This window comes from Rattus norvegicus, chromosome 2, assembly GCF_036323735.1.
Source record: "Rattus norvegicus strain BN/NHsdMcwi chromosome 2, GRCr8, whole genome shotgun sequence".
NCBI classification, from domain to species: Eukaryota; Metazoa; Chordata; class Mammalia; order Rodentia; family Muridae; genus Rattus; species Rattus norvegicus.
Window position 1 is genome coordinate 223764581 of NC_086020.1, and position 21157 is coordinate 223785737.

At 42.0% G+C, this 21157-nt stretch overlaps 1 protein-coding gene and 1 long non-coding RNA gene across 7 annotated transcripts in view; one reads left to right on the top strand and one right to left on the bottom strand.

The window, feature by feature from the left end:
* Positions 1-303: 303 nt before the first annotated feature.
* On the bottom strand, positions 304-13344 carry LOC102547683 (uncharacterized). 4 transcript variants are annotated; one of them, XR_005501316.2, is made up of 6 exons: positions 13202-13344; positions 12482-12598; positions 11961-12157; positions 8308-8455; positions 3490-3606; positions 304-771 (listed from the first exon to the last, which is right to left on the bottom strand). It is a non-coding gene; the product is annotated as an uncharacterized LOC102547683 (long non-coding RNA). The 4 variants fall into 4 exon arrangements; XR_005501315.2 differs by lacking the exon at positions 12482-12598 and having other exon boundaries at positions 13202-13319; XR_005501314.2 differs by lacking the exon at positions 12482-12598 and having other exon boundaries at positions 11961-12309; positions 13202-13317.
* Gimd1 (GIMAP family P-loop NTPase domain containing 1) overlaps positions 13296-21157 on the top strand; it is a 34707-nt gene continuing 26845 nt past the window's right edge. The window contains exons 1-2 of one of the 3 annotated variants that reach the window (XM_039102722.2): positions 13306-13645; positions 20294-20485. The gene's annotated coding sequence lies outside the window, so the exon portion shown is untranslated. Of the gene's footprint in view, positions 13646-20293; positions 20486-21157 lie in introns of all 3 variants that reach the window. The other 2 variants (XM_063282220.1, NM_001113782.2) reach the window with 2 other exon arrangements.

The following is a 21157-nucleotide window of genomic DNA, read 5'->3' on the forward strand; positions in this document are numbered from 1 at the left end:
TGAAATCAGTATGAATATTACCCTTCGAGGTTATGGAAAACTACAGACTTTGTCTCCTTTGCTTAATCCACGATTCCTAGAGATCCCACATGGAAAAAATAAAAACAAACCTTTCAAGTCCGGCATCTGAAATAAACCCTAGGAGCACAGAAAAATTAATATATTTAAAGAGCCATTCAAATATTTATTTCTAATTTTGTGTTTGTGTGTAGTAACTTCCTTCCATGATGTTTAAAAAAGACTCGTGGTGTAATTGTTAGTGAATCCTTTCAACATTTTGAAGAAACAGACAGGAAATTTGTATTGGTCAAGACATAAATGAAAGGCAAAGGCATGCTTTATTATGGACCGTGGAAAAAGAGATCTAATGAATTACTTCACCGAAACAGCTAATTAGCTATTCTTCCTCTTGAGAAGCAAACAGGAGGAAATTGGCTTAATATGTCTTAACAGTCAGGAGAATACAAGACAGCACAATGAAAGGCTCCTCTAAGGGCGAGAGCAAAGATGGGCTTCACTCAGGGTACAACATGCATCCCAACAGTGGAACGTAAGACAACAGCCATTTGGGGGGAATGCTCGCAGCCAACCATTGAACTGAGAACAGGGTCTGCATTGGAGGAATTGGAGGAAATGCCTCTACCACCTAGAGACATTCTTCCCGAGAAGTTCCAGGTCTCAGGGCAGTGTTTGTCCTGTGCCACTGGCCATATCCCAGGCAGGCACCAGAGTTCCATAATACCAACGTCTTGTGAGTCACTGCTCTTCTTGCTGGGGATAATAAATAAAGATAGATATTAGTTACAACTTTTTATATTTTATTGGATTTTTTTTTTACATTTCAAGTGTTATCCCCTTTCCCAGTTTCCCATCCATAACCTCCCTACTCCATCCCCCATTCCCCTTGTTCTATAAGGGTGTTCCCGAACCCATCCACTCATCCCTTCCTGCCTCCCTGCCCTAACATTCCCTTACACTGGGGGCGGGAGTCCATCCTTGGCAAGACCAAGGCCTTCTCCCATTGGTGCCCAACAAGCCCATCCTCTGCTACATATGCAGCTGGAGCTGTGAGTCTGTCTATGTGTACTTTTTGGATGGAGGTTTAATCCCTGGCAGCTCTGGTTGGTTGGTATTGTTGTTCTTATATTGCAAACCCCTTCAGCTCCTTCAATCCTTTCTCTAAGTCCTCCAATGCAGACCCTGTTCTCAGTTCAATGGTTGGCTGTGAGCATCTGCCTCTGTATTTGTCATGTTCTGGCAGACCCTCTCAGAAGGCAGCTATAACAGGCTCCTGTCAGCATGTACTTCCTGGCATCAGCAATATTGTCTGGGTTTGATGTCTGTATGCATATGGACTGGATCCCCAGGTGGGGCAGTCTCTGGATGGCCTTTCCTTCGGTCTCTGCTCCAAACTTTATCTCCACAAACCTGGTTTATAGTAGAAAATAATAACTCCTTTCAAACTCATGGAATTCTGTATCAGTAAAAATGATAAAAATAAGATTAGTCTGAGGGTGAAGGAGGAGTGTTGTGAAGAGTTCTTCTTAAGAATATTGTCACTACTGACCAAAGGGTTGGAAAACTTAGTCAAGACTGCAGGATCTTGTGGAACTAAATTAATGACTTGACATACTGATTCCTCCCTGGATTCAGGGAACAGCTATATTCACAGTTTTATCTGCCACTGTGATTAATCTATAATGTCTTAGAACATGCTATGGATAACGGGTTGAATCAGAAATGTTCCCCACAGACTTATGTTTGACTGGTCAGTCTCCAGCTTGCAGCATTATTGAGGAATCTCTGGGTCTCTTGGGGGCTGCGGCTTGGTGGAAAGCAGGTCATTGGGGAGGAGATGTCGAAGGTCATACCTGCCCTGGTTCTAACCTACTTTCTCTGTCTCTCAGTCCACCAAGATGGGAGAGCTCTGTCTCACGAGACTACTGCTGCAAAAGAACAATCCCCCACCACCAAGGCTTCCTTTCTATGATCAACTGAAATCCCTCAAGACTCCATAAAACAAAACAAGCCTTCCTTCCCTTAAGGTAGCTATGTCGGGTGGTTTTGTTAACAGCAATGTCAAAATAACTAATATACAACAGTTTTCCCAAATGGCTCAGAGCTCTAGGGTAATCATTCCCTCCATCAAACATGAGCTCATTAACTTAATGCAATTGGACTACATAATAGAATACAATCACTGTTTAATGTGAACCCAGACTCTTGGGTGTGCTAGGCAAGTACTGTGTCACCAAGCCACATCCTGGCCCTCTTTTCACTTTAGGTAAGGTCTCCTTACTTTTCCAGGCAGTCCTTGAACTTGCGACTTCCATGACTAACCATCTTGGGCATAATAATTAAAATTAATTATTAACAAATGAGTATTCAAAAAAGTACCTATGCAGAGTATAAGAATAGTTTCATGGATTGGGATTTCAGTAAAATAACCCCAGAATTTTATATGAGTACATGTGTGTCATAGGTATCCACCCAAATGACACAAATCAACTTGACTACATTCACAGGCTTATTCCAAAGGACTAGTCTCGTTAGAATTTCATGAATTCTTTTAAATAAATATTACCTAGGATCCAAACATTAATTAAAAGTTCTTCCAAATATGTTATCTTGCCTTATTTTTCACCCAGTAAAATTTGCAGGTTGAAGTTTTCTAGTATGATGACATTATCAATTTGTACCAAATTTTAAATCATGTACTTGTTCCTTGATTCAATTGTGATTGAAAAGAACAGAAATCTATACCTTTTGCTTACATAATTCATCAACAAATACTCTATTATAATCAGAAATCCAAACCAATATTATCACCAGTGTACCAGTTACTATTGAAATGAATATTTATTTCAAAGCACTTCATGAAGTATTTATAGTATTTCATATTCTTTATAAAAATAACTATGCTTTGTTTATTTTGTGGAGGGTGACACAACAGGCATGTGCATGGAGGTCAGAAAATAATTAAAAGGTTCTCTCCTTTTACTATGTGGATCCCAAGGATTGAACTCACAGGGTCAGGCTTGGCGTCAAGCTCCTTACCAGCTGGGCCATCTCAACAGCCTGTCATTCAGTAAACCATGCCTAAACCCAAAGGTACTCATTGCTGTGATAAGTCGAAAGAAAAATTATTTTTATAAAATATCTTAAATCACTTGAATATTCTGTTCTAACGTAAAAAAAGAAAGTCTTCTGATAAAATAATTTCTCAAAATTTTAACAAGTTTGGAGTACTTACACATAATATGCTTTTAAAGATTGACCTGTTAAAATGTTGGTTCTTAATAAAAAACATAGCCTTCTCCTTTTTTGAGTTATTTCTGGCTATAACTTAAGCTAACATTTAAACTGACATATCTAATTTAATATTTAATATCAATTTTATATATACAAATAATAGAAAACATCAATATTTGTCTTTGAGGGTCTGGGTTACTTCATACAGGATAATTCTTTCAAGCTCTACCCATTTACCTGCAAATTTCATAACTTCCTTTTTTCTGAACAGTTGAATGATATCCCATCATGCAAACGTGTCGTCTTCTCATTGTGTTCTCATCGGTTGCTGGACATCTGGGCTGTTTCCAGTTTCTGGGTATCATGAATAGAACAGCAATGAACATGGATGATCAGGTGTCTCTGTTGTAGGATATAGAGGTCTTCTGGTGTGTACCCTAGAGTTGTATAGTTACACCTTGAGGTAGATTGATTCCCAACTCCTGAGGAATCAGATCAATGATTAGTGGTTGTACCGGTTTGACTCCCACCAGAAAGGAAGAACTATGCCCTTTTCCCCAAATCTTGGCCAACATATGTTGTCTTTTGTTTCTTGATTTTGGCCATTATAACTGGGTAAGATGAAATCTCAAATTAGTTTTAATTTGCATTTTCCTGGTGGCTAAGGATGTTGAAGGACATGTTTAAGTGTTTCGCAACTATTTGTTTTTAATCTTCCGAGAACTCTGCTTAGTTCTGAGCTCCATTTCAATTGGGTTAATTTTTCTTGATGTTCATTTTTTTAGTTCAGTGTATATTATAGATAACCCTTTATCAGATGGCTAAGGTTATTTTCCTATTAGTTGCCACTTTCCCCAAATGATGATGTCCTTTGCTACAGAGAAGTTTTTCCATTCCATGAGGTCTTACTTACATGTTCATCTTAATAACTGTGCCATTGGTGTCCTGCTCAGAAAGACCTTTCCTGTGCCCTCGAGGTCATGCCTACTCCCTGCTTTCTGTTCTATCAAATCCAGGGAGTGTTTTAATCTACATAACCACAGAAGTTAGGTACTAGTAAGGGACCAGAGCAGGAGGAGGGAATCTTCCAAAGAAGGGGAGATAGAATGGTAGAATGTAGTATTATAGAGAGACAATGGGAAAATGGGAATGGAGACAGTAGGTTAAGCAGAGAGGGAGAAAAAAGAGGAGTAAAGGAGGGGATATGGGGAGGGTCAACAGACCCAATTGAAAAGTCATATGCAAATCTCCTACTGCAGAAACTCCCTAAAAATAAATACATATATGAAAGGAATTCGAATGACGTCACTGTATAACAGGGAGACAATACCCCAGTTACACATCTCACGTAGTCAAGTAATATCTCCAGTTTCTGGAATGGGTTACATCTTGTTGAGTCGTTGGCTAAAAGGGGTGTCCTAGATACCCCAAACATCACAGACTATCTTCAAGGCTATTGATTATTATTCATAACCTGATGGTAAGGCCCTATTACCGAAGACACAACTCATTCACATGATAGAAAATGGAGAAATCATGGGGCTGGATGGTCCTTTCTAGATTGACTACTAGAGAAGCAAAGTATTCATCAATATCACTCAGCTACAAAACCCGTGACCAAAACCAGCAACCTTCCTGCAAAATATACTAACACAACAATAATTCGTAGCATGAATGTTAGGGGTGAAACTACAACCACTTTTTAAATTAGATATAGGCCCAATCCATGAGATGGGACACAGCCCATTCCATGAGACCCATACTTGAAAGTACTAAAGCAGCCAAGAAGCAGAGAATAGATGAGGCCTATGGAGAAACCTACTACTATTATTCTGTTAAAGAAACATAGATAAAATGACTCCTAATGTAATGATACATTGCATTAGCCATAGACGAGAATACTGCTCAACATTAAGATGCCCCTTTGCAGTGAATGATGATTAACCACAAGTAGACAATGTTCAGAGATGAGAAACTTTGAAGCACTGAGGGTTTTTATCAAACGTCTCGTTCAAGGCTTAGAGAGCTATAAAAAACGTGGAGGGAAAGAGACTGTGAGAAGCAGAAATAGAGGCTTCCAAGGAAATAGTATCCCAGACACACAGGTATAATAGCCACACTAATCCACAGGGCCTGCGACAGCACAAGCTCCAGCACTAAGGAGAAGTGGATGTGGTGCTCCATTCTAACCCTGAGGTTATTTTCATTGATACCTGCCGAGAAAAGAAAAGAACTCAGCTTGTCCAATGAACTGTCAGTGTCTCTATCTACCACGCTTTAAGATGGGACCCATGCCCAGATGTGGTTGGCCCATTGAAAACATACTCCATGGTTTGACATGCACTTTTTGTATTGTTTTATTTTTGTCCTATCTTACTGGGTTTGTCTTTCTTTTTTACTTGTTTGTTTGCTTACTTAATTGTTTGTTTTGATTTTTCTTGGGGGGGGGAGGGTAAAGAAAAAGAAAGTACATGAAGTTGGGTGGGTAGAGACATGAGAAGGATATGTGAGGATTTGAAGAAGAGTAAAGACTATTAGAAAAATAAGTTGTGTGAAATTTTAATTTAAAAAATTAATTGATTTTCTAGGAAAAGATTGCATCTGAGGGATGGAGAGATAGCTCTTCAGTTAATAGGACTTGGTCTAGAAGAGAGCCTGAGTTCAGTTCTTTGCACTCACAAGGCAGCTAACTTTAACTCCTGGGGATCTGATTCCCTCTATAGGCACAGTACAAGCAAAGCATTCATACATATAAAATAAAAACAAGTATATACTCTTTTTTTTAAAGGACTAAAGTCCTGAGAGTCAGCAGAATGATTGGAAACAGGCAACCTTGGGAGGTAGGAGGTTGAGAGGACCCTCCAGAATGTACCAGAAACCTAGGAGGTGAAAGACTCTCAGGACTCAAAGGGGGGTGGCTAGATGAAATGTCCTATAGTGGGGAGAGGGAACTTGTAGAGCCCACCTCCAGCAGAAAGACAGGGCATCAAGTGAGGGATGGGGTTGCTATCCCACAGTTCAAAACTCGGACCCAGAATTGTTCCTGTCTAAAAGAACTGCAGGGATGGAAATGGACAAGAGCCTGAGAAAAAGAAGGTCCAGAGACAGGCCCAAGGTGGGATCCAGCTCAAGGGGAAGCCCCAAGACCTGACACCATTACTGAGACTATGGGGCATTCACAAAAAGGGACCTAACATGACTACCCTCTGAAAGGCACAACAAGCAGCTGAAAGAGTCAGATGCAGATATGTGCACCCAACCAATGGACAGAAGCTGCTGACTCCTGTGGTTAAATTAGGGAAAGGCTGGAGGAAGCTGAGGAGGAGGGCAACCCTGTAGGAGGACCAGCAGTCTCAATTCACCTGGGCCCCCCCCCCCCCCCGAGAGCTCTCAGACAATGGACCATCAACCAGGCAGCATACACCAGCTGAGATGAGGCCCCGGCAGAGGACTCCCGGGTCTGGGTTCAGTCAGAGAAGATGCACCTAACCCTCAAGAGACTGGAGGCCCCAGGGAGTTTAGAGCTCCGGTGGGGGTTGGGGTGGGAATATCCTCGTGGGAGGAGGTATGGGATGTGGAAATTTTGTAGGGTGAGAAATAAAATCTAGAGTGGAAAAGAAAAATAAATAAATTAAATTTATTTAAAAAATAAAAATAGATATTACACTTAATTGAAAAAGGTATTCTGAACCAATCCATCTCTGCTGGCCTGAGTGAGTGATGTATATGGTTTCATATGCTTTGTACATAAGTCAAAGTATTTACTTTTATATCGAATCTCAAATCCATTTCTTGCATGTGACATGACTCTGTGATTTGGGGGTGGGGATGGGGTGGAGGGGGATGGCAAATGCTGAGAATGCTCTCTGCATTGGAGTTTATTTAAACGCACTCAGTTCTCTGCTTTTCCCAAGGCTTCTCCCTTGACGAAGGAATACCGCAAGAGTATAAGAGAAGGTTACAACACAGCCGGAAATAATGTCTGTGGGGTTTGTACACTCAAACACACTTGTGAAATATCAGATCTGGCACTAACCATTTCAATCACCTTTCCTGGATAGCTGGATTCATTCCATCTTTAATATCACTCTGATTATCCTTCCAAGACAAAAATATCCAGGTTTAACTACTGAGCAATTTCCAGTTCTCAAGACTGAGCTGCAGTCCTTAGCCTGGTCTATGGGACACCTCAGATCCCAGCTCCCACACATGCGTCTCAGGCCTCTCTTTCCTTTCCCACTTCCTCACAAAAGCATCCTGAGTTTCTGGCTCCTGCTTCTTCCCGAGTCCTGCTGTTCTTCTTGACACCTGTGTCCTTAGCCACCCTGGGCTTCAATCAATAAAGTATTGTTAGAGCCCTGCTCAGTGCTACAGGCCAGCTCTTCCTTACAGGGAACTTCCCCACACACACACCGTCCATCTTTGTTTGCTTGCTTGCTCACTATGGAGTCTCTGCTAGTCTGAAACTCACTTTGTAGTGCAGTGTATTCTGAGGCTTATGATAATCTCGGGCCTTAGGCTCCTGGGTGTTTGGATTATAGGTTTCTCCCATAACCCTGGTGCTAGCTACCTTTCTCATATGCAGAACTGCAGAGCTGCACACTCCTTTCTCTGTGATTCCCAAAGCACTTTGCTAGTATTTCTACACAACAAACACACACACACATATACACACACATACACACACATATACACACATACACACACACATGCAGACACACAACACACACATGCACACACAACACACACACGCACACACACAACACACACATAGCACAGACACAACACACACAACACACACACAACACACACATGCAAACACACAACACACACATGCAAACACACAACACACACACATACACACACGTACACACACAACACACACACATACACATACACAACACACAACACACACAACACACACAACACACACACATACGCACACACATATGCACACACAGACATACACACATACACACACGCACACACACACGCACACACACACACACACACGCGCGCGCACATTTTGAAAATCACATCCACTTTATCATGTACCTTTTGCTTCCACTTTAGACAGAGTCCTGAGCATGGTGGCACATGGCTGTAGTCCCAGCACTAGGATGGTGGAAACGGGAAGATCAAAGCGTCAAGGTCATCCTCGGCTAAGTGAAGTCCGAAGCCTGGGATACAGGAGACCATGGTTCTAAAGAAAATGAAATACTCTCTTTCATTTGCATGGACCCACTGTTTACGCTCACTTTTCTTACATAACTATAGTTCCCTAAGTAACTTCTTTCAACTTTATTCTGTCAAGCACAGTGTCTGTCTGGTATGATGCTCAGACTTGATTCTCTTCATCCAATGTTTATTGACCCAATTGGCTCGATATGAAAGGCGGAAAGGTGTTCTTTGTTTGTGGCCTATGATCTCCATAAAGTGAATTTGGTACTGTGTATAGAACTTCAGGGGAAAATGTCGAGCCAATGTATGTCATCCACACAGGATCCATGTAGAGCTCACAAACTGCCCCTGTCTTGGAGAACTACTAGCCAGCTCTGTGTAAGCATGAAGCCTGCACCAGCTCAGCTCTAGTGAGGGTCTCCTGGCTACCATGACATGACAGACGGCATTGCTGTGGTAGCATGCACAAGGAAAAGAGTTTGCCGGGCAAGACGAGAAGCAGAGGAATTCAAAGTATAACTATATTCTTTTATAACTATGACACCACCAAAAGCTGTCAGATCTATTTTTTTTCTTTCTGTTTTGGGTCACTGGCACCGTGCTTTTTATTAGCTTCTCAGACATCATCTGGAAAGAAAATATCCTGAATAACATCATTTAGAAGGGTTCTGCTAGACTGAACCAACCATCAGGGAGCCTACGTGAGTCTGACTTGGGTCCCTTTGTCATGATTGTGTAGCAGTTTTCTTGTGGGACTCATATCGGGTGGAGTGTGGCTGACTCTGACTCTTTTGCCTGCTTTTGGAACCCTTCTCCTCCTATTGGGCTACTTTGTTCTTAATATGAGGGGAGATGCCCAGTCTTACTGCAACTTGATCTTTTCTGTTTGGCTGATAGCCCTGGAGGCCTGCCTTTTTCTGAAAGGAAATGGAGGAAGAGTAGACAGGCTTTTGGGGGGGGGGGTGGCTATAGGGTAGGAGGAAGGGAAATTGCTGTCCAGATGTAATATATGAGAATAAATATATTTTTAAATAAATGGTTCTGATAGACCATAGTCACTACTACATATCATCAAACAGGGACAAGATGTTTTTATGCAAGAGGTATGGTGCAATATTGCCCCACACCTACATTCTAGAGGAATACAATTCATGATTTGACTCTTCTTTTCTAGCAGAGGGTCCAGAAAAGGAAAATAATTTTGGACTCAAGTCTATTGGAGGCTTGAAACTTCCAAATGTGAGCTGGAGACGTGGCTAATTCAATAAAATATTTAACTTGCAAGTATGAAAACCTGAGTTTAAGCTGCAGGCACACATGTAAACAAACAAATCAATCAGCCTGACATGGTAACATGCTTGTGATCCCAATGTTGGGAGGTGGACATAGGTGGATCCCCGGGGTTTGCTGGACAAAGCTTATTCTCCAAGGTGAGTGGGAGGTCCATAAGACACTGGCCCTGGGAGAAGAAGGAAGAGGATGATGGGATGGGGATGAGGAATAAAACTTGATATTGTATTCTGACATTCATATACACACATGAAAACACACACATGCGTGCACAGGCGCTCACATGTGCCATAAAGAAGAAACTTCCAAAAGAAGACTTAGAGTAAATTGTAACCAAGTTTCTTTAGCTTTGCTCAGAGCGGCTTCTCCCTCCCCTCCCACAGAGGCAGGTGGTGTTGTATGTGTTCCCTGAAGACCTCAGAGACAGCTTCAGGAACCAGAGTTGCAATAAGACCCTGTAGTACAAATGCGGAGTATTCTGGCCTCTGATTGCTGCTGCTTCTCACTGAAATGCAGTCACAGAGGCAGGCAGCCATGGTTGCACTAGCTTCTCCCCACTGCTGCACCACTCTCCCCTCCCTAGCTCAAGTGATGCACAGGGCTTTCAAGGACTACCTTCTCCCCTTTCTTTTTTTAAACACTTTGTGGAGGCAGACCTTACGACCAGAGTTCTTAAAAACCATCTTTATACATAAAGCAAAAAGTTGCTACCTTTGCTCAGTGAGGAAAATTACAGACTTGCTGAAGACTTAACATTGACCTCAAGTGTAAACTTCATGTCCACTCTTGATTGTATACAGATAGCCCATAACAATAAGAACCAAGACAAAAGGATATCCTGGAGAGGAGGATACCCAGAGATACAGCACAGGTTCAAATAGCCAGTTATTAACAAGAAGAAATCATACTGCTTACAATGAAAGAGGAAAGTGAAACCAGATTCATTCAACGAAGGAGAGATGATTAGCCAGTCTCTGGGAAAAACTGCATGGCACACCGAATAGATAGTCTTTAGAACAACTCTTTTAAAGGTGCAAGGAACTAAAGAGAGCCATAAAATGAAGAAAATTATTGTGCAGGAGCAAAATGAAAATATCCTCAAGGAGCTAGGAAATCCAAAACAAATAAAGGCAATTAGCTTAGCCTAGAAACTCAGGCCTTTGATCTTGGCACATGGAGGACTGAGACAAGATTGTCACAGGTTCAAAGCCAACTTGTACACAATTCCAAGCCATCCCAGATTACACAGTAAGATAATGTCTTAGAACAAAAATTATTTTTACTGAAAAAATACAATAACTAGATGTGTAACTAGAATTTTAGAGAGAAAGCAGTGACTCCAGGGGTCACGGGAGACCACACTCAGCCACCTGTCCTACGTCCATTACTCAAAGGAGGCAGCAGTAGTCAACAAGGAATAGGGGAACTTTAATCGATGTGGCCACAGTGGAATGAACAGATGAAGAGGTTTAATGACCCCACATCTATCTCAAAGGATGTGTCTTAGACAGAATTACTATTGCTATGAAAAAACATGATGACCAAAGCAATTTGAGGAGGAAAGGGTTTATTTGGCTTGCACTTCCATATACCCACTTGTTCAGCATTGAGGGAGGTCAGAACAGGAACTCAACAGACTGTGAACCTAGAGCCAGGATCTGATGCAGAGGCCATGGCGGGGTGTTGCTAACTAGTTTGTTCTTCGTGGCTTGCTCAGCCTGTTTTCTATAAAATCCATGATCACTAGCCCAGGGAAAGCACCACCCACGATGGGCTGAGCCCTCCCCTATCAACCACAAAATTTAAAAAGTGCCCTACATCTTGCCTGCAGCACACTTTCATGGAGGCATTTTCTCAGTTGAGGTTACCTCCTTTCAAATAACTGTAGCTCGTATCAAGTGGACATCAAATTTGCCATCACAACTGACCTTGTGTCAACGTGACACACAACACATCACATGATCTTCTCTTTCTTGTTCTCCCCTAAATTAAACATCTCAAATGTTTACATTATAATGTCCCACGGTCTTTAAGAATACACTTAGAAATTCAGTTTCTTCAAAGTAGCCAGTCCCTTTTGAATTCAACATATTTTAAGATTCAAAGACTCTCAACTGTGGGTTCCTATAAAATCAAAAATAAATTACTTTCTCACTTCAAGAGGGAAGAACCATGGCATAGTCGCAATCTGAACGGAGTATAAATAAATCAATGTCCACTGCCTAGGATTCACTTACCGTCTTTTGGGCTTTTCCAAGGAACCTGGGTTTCTTCTCCAGTAGCACACACCATCCGTCTTCTAGGTTCCCACCGACTCCACTCCATCTCCGCTCTTCTTGGTACCAGCATCTTCGAAACTTCCAGGATCCCTTGCTGCAATTGGGCTGCACGTTTACCAATAGCCTTTCCTTGGCCCTCTTCTGGGACTCCATCCCTGCCACACAATGCCAATCCTCAGCTGTGCTCCATGGCCCATTCGAGCCTTGGAAACCAGTACCATCTGGGTGACTCTTACACTACCAAGTTTGGCTGCCAGTATGAGGTAAAACCTTGGCCACCTCTGAAGTACAGCTTCTGTGTGCTGACCTGAGGAAACATTTCCCAAAGGACGTCATCTCAATGAAGTCAGTGTGTTCTTAATCACAGCTGACTGTTCACCCAGAGCTGACTAGCATCCATCGTCCCAGCTAAGCAAAGGATTTACTTTAGAGATTTCGGGTTTTTGTTAATTACAACTGATTCTTCAGCTCCAACTCACCAGACACCCCAAATTCTTCACACAAAAGAGCCAGTAGAGTCTTTGCTTCCCTCTGAAGCTTCACAAGCCAGGTCTCCATCATCTGCACTGCTCTCAGCATTCTCCTCTTCCAGTCTCCTACAGAGCATCCCACTGAACTCCCAACTTTCCAGCCCCAAGTCCCAAACTTCTTCCACAATCCTCTTGAAAACAACATGGTCACATGTGTCACAGTAATGCCCTACTATCCTTATTAGGGTTACTATTTCTGTGATGAAACACCATGACCAAAACAATCAGGGGCACAGAGATCCATTTGCTTTGAGCTTCCATATACTACTCATCACTGAAAGAAGTCATGACAGGAACACAAACAGGGTAAGAACCTGGCGGTAGGAACTAATACAGAAGCAATGAGGAATGCTGCTTACTGGCTTGTTCCTCATAGCTTGCTCAGCCTGCTTCCTTACAGAACCCAAGACCACACCCATGGATGGCACCATCTACAATGGTTTGGGCCCTCCCCCATCAATCACTAATTAAGAAAATGCTGTACAGCTGAATCTCATGGAGGCATTTTCTAAATTGAGGTCCCTTCCTTTCAGGTAACTAGTTTGTATCAAGTTGACGTAAAACTAGCCAGCACAAAATGATTTTGTAGGAAAAAGAAAGTAGGCAGAGGGTTAGATTTTACACCGTGGTCTATCAAGTCATCTTGGTCAGACCAGTGATCCGGCTTACCATTATCTCACTTTGACTCTGGCATTATGGAGAAGTCATCTCTGTTTCTACTTGATGGAACATTTCCATGAGGTGATGTCACCTGTTCTAGAATGTGGCCTCCATTCCCATCTTAGGAAATGGTCCTCAGGAGGTCAGTGATCTCATAGTCATTGGAGGTTCACCTTGTTTGAAAGTAGTTTTGACCTCTTACCATTGTTGTGTGACACTATTTCTAGGAAGAAGTGAGCAAATATCTTCTCACCTCAGAGAGGGAGCCGATAAGAGAGCAAGTAGAAATACCACTAAAGTCCAACATAGTGAGTCAACTGTGTTATTGGTATTAGTTAGTGTAATGTGGATGAGGGTTTATTTCCTGCAACAGAAATGACTCGAAGACAGCTGCATTACTCCAACATGAGTGACAACGCGGGGCATACTGCACAACTTGCAGGTTCTTAAAAGGTTGGAAATTGTTTCTTTCAAGTAACTCAGATGCTCTTGTTGCTACTGGTAACTCAACTAATCTCTTCTTTGATGTAGCTCATTTGGTCTCTACTTTGTACAGGCAATTTAACTGGTCTGAGCCTCTTCTAGACAGCTCAGGTGGTCTGGGAGCGTGTCTCAGCTGTTCTTACGGTTTATTTATGCTTGGGGAGGGAGGAGCCTAGTGAATCTGTTTGGTTCCAGAGACTTCCTGAAACCTTTAAGATGTTGTGTTCTAAAGTTAAGGTACTTTCCGGTGAGAGGATGTTTCACCTTCTCTCAGAATATCTTGTAATATCCTGTTTCTTAATGAGCTTTCTTCCAAGATAGAAGGTTTAACCTTGGAAGAAACTCCTCTATAACAAGCATCAATAGGCTAGATATGGTCATAAATCTAAAGTACCTCCAGGAAAGAGTCACTCAGGACAAAGGGGTGGGGTAAAATAGCCATAGAAAAACAAACTAGAGTTCTCAGGCCTGAGATCAGCTGTCTCCTCTCAGAAAATGCCACTGACGGTGTTAAGGGTAGAACAGAGTAGACAGGAAAAAAAAAGCAAAATTACCATGTGGGAAATGAAAAGAAAAAAATACTAAGTAAAAATGAAGAGCCTGGTGGCATAGGGGACGCCATCAAATGGGAGTCTCGAATGACTAGAACAAAGACGTAGAAGGAATTCTTGAAAGGAAAAATAGTCTAAATTTCAAAACCTGATGATGTTAAGCAGGACTCATCCTTCCCCCCCAGAATATCCTCAGCACTCAGAGATAATGAGAACCCTCTTCAGTTAGCACACAACTGCACCCTTAGCTATTGCTTAAGGAGGCCCAGCCCTAACCCACCCCCCAAAAATTCCTATAACAGTATTTCATTCAAAACAGACAAACAACAAAACAAAACCACCAACAGTAAAATACTTCCTTAAGCGAAGATGAGCGAGTAAAGCAGGGCTTTGAAAAGATGTTTGTGTATCTTGTGATGATCGTGCCATTGTTACCATAGTAACATTACTATAAGACATGGGACACCCAATTATATACCAGCAGCTGAGTGAATAAGCAAAACAAAACAAAAACAAAAAAGTCCCCAAACAGAAACAAATGTGTGCATATATAATAAGATAGTACTCTGCCTTAAAATCGGAAAACTGACATATCCTCGGTAATATTAGACTGAGTGAAGTAAGCCTGTCAAAGAAAGATAAAGAAAGAAACAAAGAAAGGTAAAGACACTCAACAGCGTCTTAAAATAGTCAAAAGCAAAGAGATTAAAAAAAAAAGAATGGACAGGTCAGGATAATGGACTAGTATTGTTTAATTGATATATAGGAAGAAATGGATGGTGACCATGTTTGCACGATGATAACACTAACTTCATACATAAAACATGAGTAAGAGTCATGGTTAGGTGGTATTGCATATTCCATGCACATCACTCACTGCACACATTAAACAGAAGTAAGAGGGTTAAGCTGTGTGTGCATATTACCACAATTTAAACTTGAAGGAAGAGCAAGTCCAAGATTTAACTGGCAAACATTCTCCTGATGCATCTGATTAATTAGAATCTGAACAAAAATGACACTCGCGCTACAATGAAGCCTGTGCTGTGCTAGTTCTCATTTGAGGGTGTGATAAATACAATCTGGAAAAGAGGTTAAAATTCACTTTCATATTATGCAAAATGTAAATCTGCAACATCATTATTTTTATTCCCTTTAGACAAACATGGATAGGGAACAAAAGAAAAGGCAAGAACATGTAAATTATCCTATCTGTGAGTGTGTGTCTGTCTATCTGCATGTGCCTGCAGTGCTATTGTTGTTGTGTGTGAAAAGCTCTGTTTGTTTTCAATCTGAGCTTAATTAAGGAGAAAATAAGACCTGGAGGATACCCTGTGCAGCACACAGCTCAGACTCAGACTCTGTATCTTCGCCTCCTTTCCGTTTTCCCAAATGGTCTCGTATGCTTGCTTTACAATAGAGAAAAACAAAACTTGGGAACAGGCACAGAAAATTGTTTTCTGTTTCCCCAGCATATGTTTTGTCTTTAAATACAACATTAAGTAAGAAAAAAATCATCAAAATAAAATAAAGTCATGTGGAAATTAAGCTTTTATGAAGACTGATTAAAACAGAGAAAGCAGGGTGTTGCTTGTTCTGTTGTTGTTGGTTTTGTTTGCTTGTTTGTTTGTTTGTTTTTGTTTGTTTTGGTGTGTGTTTCCTACTCTATTTCTACCCTAGTGACTTCACAGTAAGTGACTCTCTCTCAGAGTAGCAGAGCAGTTTTCTTTGGAGCAGGAAATCAGTGAGAGCTCAGAAATCCAGCAGGATCATTTTATCCCTGGAGTTGAAATTCTCTGGTGAGGGTGCTCACCCACCCACTCCTGCCTCCCCGCCCTGACATTCCCCTACTCTGGGACATTCAGCCTTCACAAGACCAAGGGCCTCTCCTCCCACTGATGCCCGACAAGGCCATCTTCTGCTACATATGCTGCTGGAGCCATGGGTCCCTCCATGTGAACTCTTTGGTTAGTCCCTGGGAGCTCAGGAGGTGGGAGTGTCTGGTTGGCTGATACTCTTGTTCTTCCTGTGGGGCTGCAAACCCCTTCAGCTCCTTCAGTCCTTTCTCTTACTCCTCCATTAGACTGAGCATGGGATCCCCAATGGAGGAGCCTTGAACCTCTAAACAAGTTTCTTTCTATCAGCCTTGAGTTCGCGAGAACAACAGGAAGCAGCTCAGCGCATGCCCGCTGACCTTTCTCCACGAAGACAAGACTGACAATGAACCTCAGACACAGAGCAATCAAAGCCAGGTCTACAGAAACATTTCCTTACTCCGAAAACATTGTCTAAGGGACTGTCAAGACCATGCATACTTTTAGCATATAACGAAATTTAGTCTTGGATGCACTTTGAGAAACAAAGAAACTGAATTTGGCACCTCTTTATAGGTATAATATTGCCACGCATTCATCCAGAGTCCATTTGTGTATTATACTGCCAAGTACTATACTTTAGACTTCAAGGTGCTCATGATTGAGAGAAAGCTGGACAGGAAAAGCGAAGACAGGAGAGTAACATAGTTAAGCACTCCGTGAGGTCTATGTTCTGGCTTAGTTGGAAGCACTCACAAGAGGCATTTAATCTGGCTTGGAGTAAGGTGAAAAATTTAACGAAACTATTTCAACAGAGGTTCCCTGAAGGGTAAGTTTCACCATAGCGGGCGGGAAAGGTCAACGAAAGTGTCCAGGCGTGAGAGGTATCGGACGACATAAGGACCACCAGAGAATAAACCTGCACTTCCAGGTCACAAGCCAGAGATGAAGGAGAGAGACTAAGCTCCTGGTCAAAGTCATCGTTTTAAAAACTAAAAGTCCTGTGAGGAGTGGGGCTTTGAGGATGTAAATCCCATAGGCAGGGTTTATAAAAGCAAGCACAGAAAGGAATGGCAGAACTCAGATGCAGGGGAGAGAGGATTCCTGCTGGATATGAAGGTGGGACTTGTAAAATGGTAGCAACAAGGTGCCTTCTCTTCTACTGTTTTTAGAGCTTCTGGGATTCTTCTTGCTAAGTTCTGATTCACTTCTCAGACACCCAGCAGATGAGTGCCAGCACATAGCCTTTTGTGCCTTCTGTCTTGAAAATCTGGACTTTAAAGCTGGAGGGGAGACAGGAGTGGGAAATCAAAAGTCCCCAAATAAACATAAAAACTCAAGATTAGCTAAAACGAAGCATTCCACTCTCCTGGCTAGAGAAAGGAACAAGCAAGAGATTCAAGGTGGGAGCGTTGACTCCTAGGCCCATGGTCCTACTAGGGAACTGGTGATTTACCCACAGTTCCCATCTTCACCCCTACAGGAAAGAACACACACACACACACACACACACACACACACACACACACACACATACACACACACGAGACAGGGGGCCAAGGGGGAGGTCCTGAGAGGAGGGAGAGTAGGAGAGAGAGAAGCAATAGAAAACACTCCTAGTAGGGATAAAGGAGAAACTAAATTACAACGTTGTTATGAATGGCAATAGGGACCATTGGGACCTTATGGGGGAAAGAAGCCAGCCATCCTTGTTCCTCAATACAAAACAATCTCCGTATTGAACTGGAAAGAGAATGGAATGCTCATCAATTATATTAAAAAGTGGATTGACTTATTAAAAATGCAGCGATGTTTGCCAAAAGCAGATGGAAAACAGAAATTCAAAACAAGGTGAGGTCATTTGCAAAACCCCAGCCTTGCCACTAACTCCCAGCAGCTGACAGTTCTCCTACATCAGTGGGATGCTGATGGCTTGTGGGCAGGAAATAGGAGGCCAAGAGGATGGGAAAGAGAGGGAGTAAAACCCAAGAAATGGTTATAGGCCTTTTCCCCTCCATCATTTCTGAATGTAGAGACAAGTGGCTTCATTTCTTTGTCAAAGTCTTAGGTCAGACGTAGGGTCATGCATCCTGGTGAAAGTTGGACTCTCCGTCCTGTAGCTCTCGTCTATGAATGCTCATCAGACACTACAATTCTGTACAGCTAACACCTGCCAAACTCCAGCAATGCAGGAGCCTGCCCTGGGATGGTCACTTTGCAACTTAAATTCTGAACTTGAAATAACCTTAGAAATATCTAGTCCTTGGCTCTTAAGCTCTCTAGTGGGGAAAGTCAAAGCCCAGAAAAGGCAGGTGATTTGCTTCAGCTTACACAGCCTGTGAGCAGACAGTCCATGGCTAGAATCTAAGACTTCTGGCACATGTCATAGGATGGAATTGAAGGAGAAGAACTCACTGGTTCAAGACTTGAATGCAAGCAAGCCAATGGGCGAGCTAACAGCACTTTCTTGTATTGTCTTCATCAGCTCTCTATATATGCTGGGCAGGGTTGTATTTGCCTTTCATCCCACCACTTGGGAGGCTGAGACAGGAGGATGACAAGTCCAAGATCAGCAGTGCAATCTGTATAATAAAACACCATCTCAAAAGCAAATCTAGTAAGTGGAGGTATCATCAAAAGATCAGGAACGATAAACACGTCTGAACTTTAATCATGACACATTATACAAAGTCCAGAAACTAAAAGACTCTCCTTAAAGCTATTGCCACAACAAAAACTGACTTTACTTACAAAACAATGGAAGGGGTTTGACAAAAGCTTTCCCACCTATTTCAGAGGAAATCAAAAAAAGCTGCTGTGATTGACAAAGCGTGTAGAGGAGAGATCAAATTAAAAGAAAATCAACTCTTACTGCTTTAATCATCCGTCCGATGGAAATCTTTCCGACAACCACTGTCAATTTGCACATAAGTCACTATTCAATTATCCAAATTCGAAACAGAGACTACAGTTTTCTTCTTCAGTGGGATTAGAAACTAAGACTTTACAAATGGCGAGAATGTTGACTATAATCAGTTCTTACGATTTTTATTCCTAATGAGTTCTTCAAATTAGGGCACATGGAACATGGTTTCCAGAAAGACAGATGTGGGCGTATCCTGGAATAGAATGAATGATGCCGTTTCTCAAGAGCAGGAAGCACAATGCGTCTGAAAGTGAACGAAGCAATTGGATGGAGCGTCTCCGTGATCTGAAGAGGAAAGGTTCCTGAGCATGTGTAACGCTGAGACTTGCGATTTGGGCTACTATTCACTTACCTCTGGATAATGTGCTCCATCTCAGAGCTCTGGCTTTATGTGTGAAGCCCATGTCACAGAGTGATGGTTTTCTAGTGTTGTTGAGTTGCCAAGGACCAAGAATGACAATATGACAATAAAAGACAGTGCTGGCCCACTTTCAGTGAGTATCAATATACCACTAAATGTTGGTGGTCCTAACCCAACTGCTTCATAAGAAATGTAGAACAACCTGAACACCACCCCCTGCCTTCCCAAGGTCCCCATCAGAATGATAAGGATCTGCTCACTCATTGGTGACTATAATGGGTGGAAATAGGAGGTTTAGTATAGCTCAATGGAAACCAACGTTACTATTCTCACAACCCTATTTGTACACAATATTGTACATAATTTCCCTACCTAACATAACCCTCAAATGTAACTGCTAAGTTGTATCTCATTATATTCTTGCTTACAACCCTAAACTGGGCCTAGAATCTAAGTCCAGTCATCTTTGTTCGCCCAATGGGATGAACACTGTCTACCTTCCCACCTTCATCATTACAAATGCCATGTACCCTCTCATAGAGAATTACTCTTCATGGCTTCATACTCAAGCTTTGCCCTTCCTGGAACCTTTATATGGGGGTGTATCTTCATTGCAGGATAACTTGCCTTCTTGCTCATGTTTCTTACTGGAAAAGGTTTTCTCCAGCCACCAAATCCGGAATATATCCTTCACCATCCATTGACCCTGTGGCTCAGCCACTTGCTCATTCCTTCTGTGCCATCGATTGCAATTTGGAGTTCTTTATTTTTGTTTTGTAGCGATGTTTTGTAGGTCATGCCCAAGGAGAAAGACCATATCTGCTTTGTTGACTAGCCCTTTCCAGCTTTCCACATTGTGCCAGACATGAGATAACATACTCAATAAATGTTGTTACAATTAGTTTTTGGCTTTACTTTTACGAAGACAGCTTCTAAATTTGATCTCTCAACCTTCTTTTCCCCCAGAGTACACCGTAGTTCCACATCTGAAACCATTTGCTGAATATTCATATCTAGGAATTTGATGTTCAATTAAAATGACGACACAAAACTCCACTGATGTCCAATTCAAGAAGATAACTCATCGTGCAGAGGTTCTATTTCCATAAGCATTTACAGCCTTTCTGTGTATCAGATGTGCTTTGGGGAAGAAAAGAGGTATATTAGTTATCTTTTGCTACAATAATGCTATGGAACAAACCCACACAACCTTGGGGGCATTTAATGAGCGCTTATCATCTTGCATCTGAGGCAGTGAACTACAAAGCCCTGCTGATCTTAACTAGGGTCACTCGTGCACCTTATGCTGTCTGAATGTTGGCTGCTCGAGGCTTTCATGATTTTTAAACGACTGAAGAGAATTTTGGATTAGAATTATCTTCACCTTTTTTTTCTGTTGAAAACCACTGTCAGTTGTAATGACTACTCTCACAGCAAGTAGCTTCTTCCTCTTCGACACCTCCAGTGACTTTGCTGGCTAACTCCATGGCACCATAGCATCCTCTTTCGGTTCCTCCAGTCTCTGCCTCTGCTTCTGTAGAGAGCCCTTTGTTAAGACTTGGCATTCACCTCAGGTGTGTGTGACATCTGCTGCTGTTCTAACATAACCCAGTTTAAAAAAAAAAGTTAAGGTTAGGATAAACCAGGAGTTCAAACACAAACTTACTGGCTAAATAAACCGGGGCAAGTAATGTGAGGATGCTATAACTTTATAGACAGGATAATAATATCTGCTGCAACAGGTTATTGTAAAGATTAAATCTGAAGTAGCTTACTGCACGCTACGTAAGAGACGCCTGATAAATACACACCCCTGTTCCCCAGCCTCTC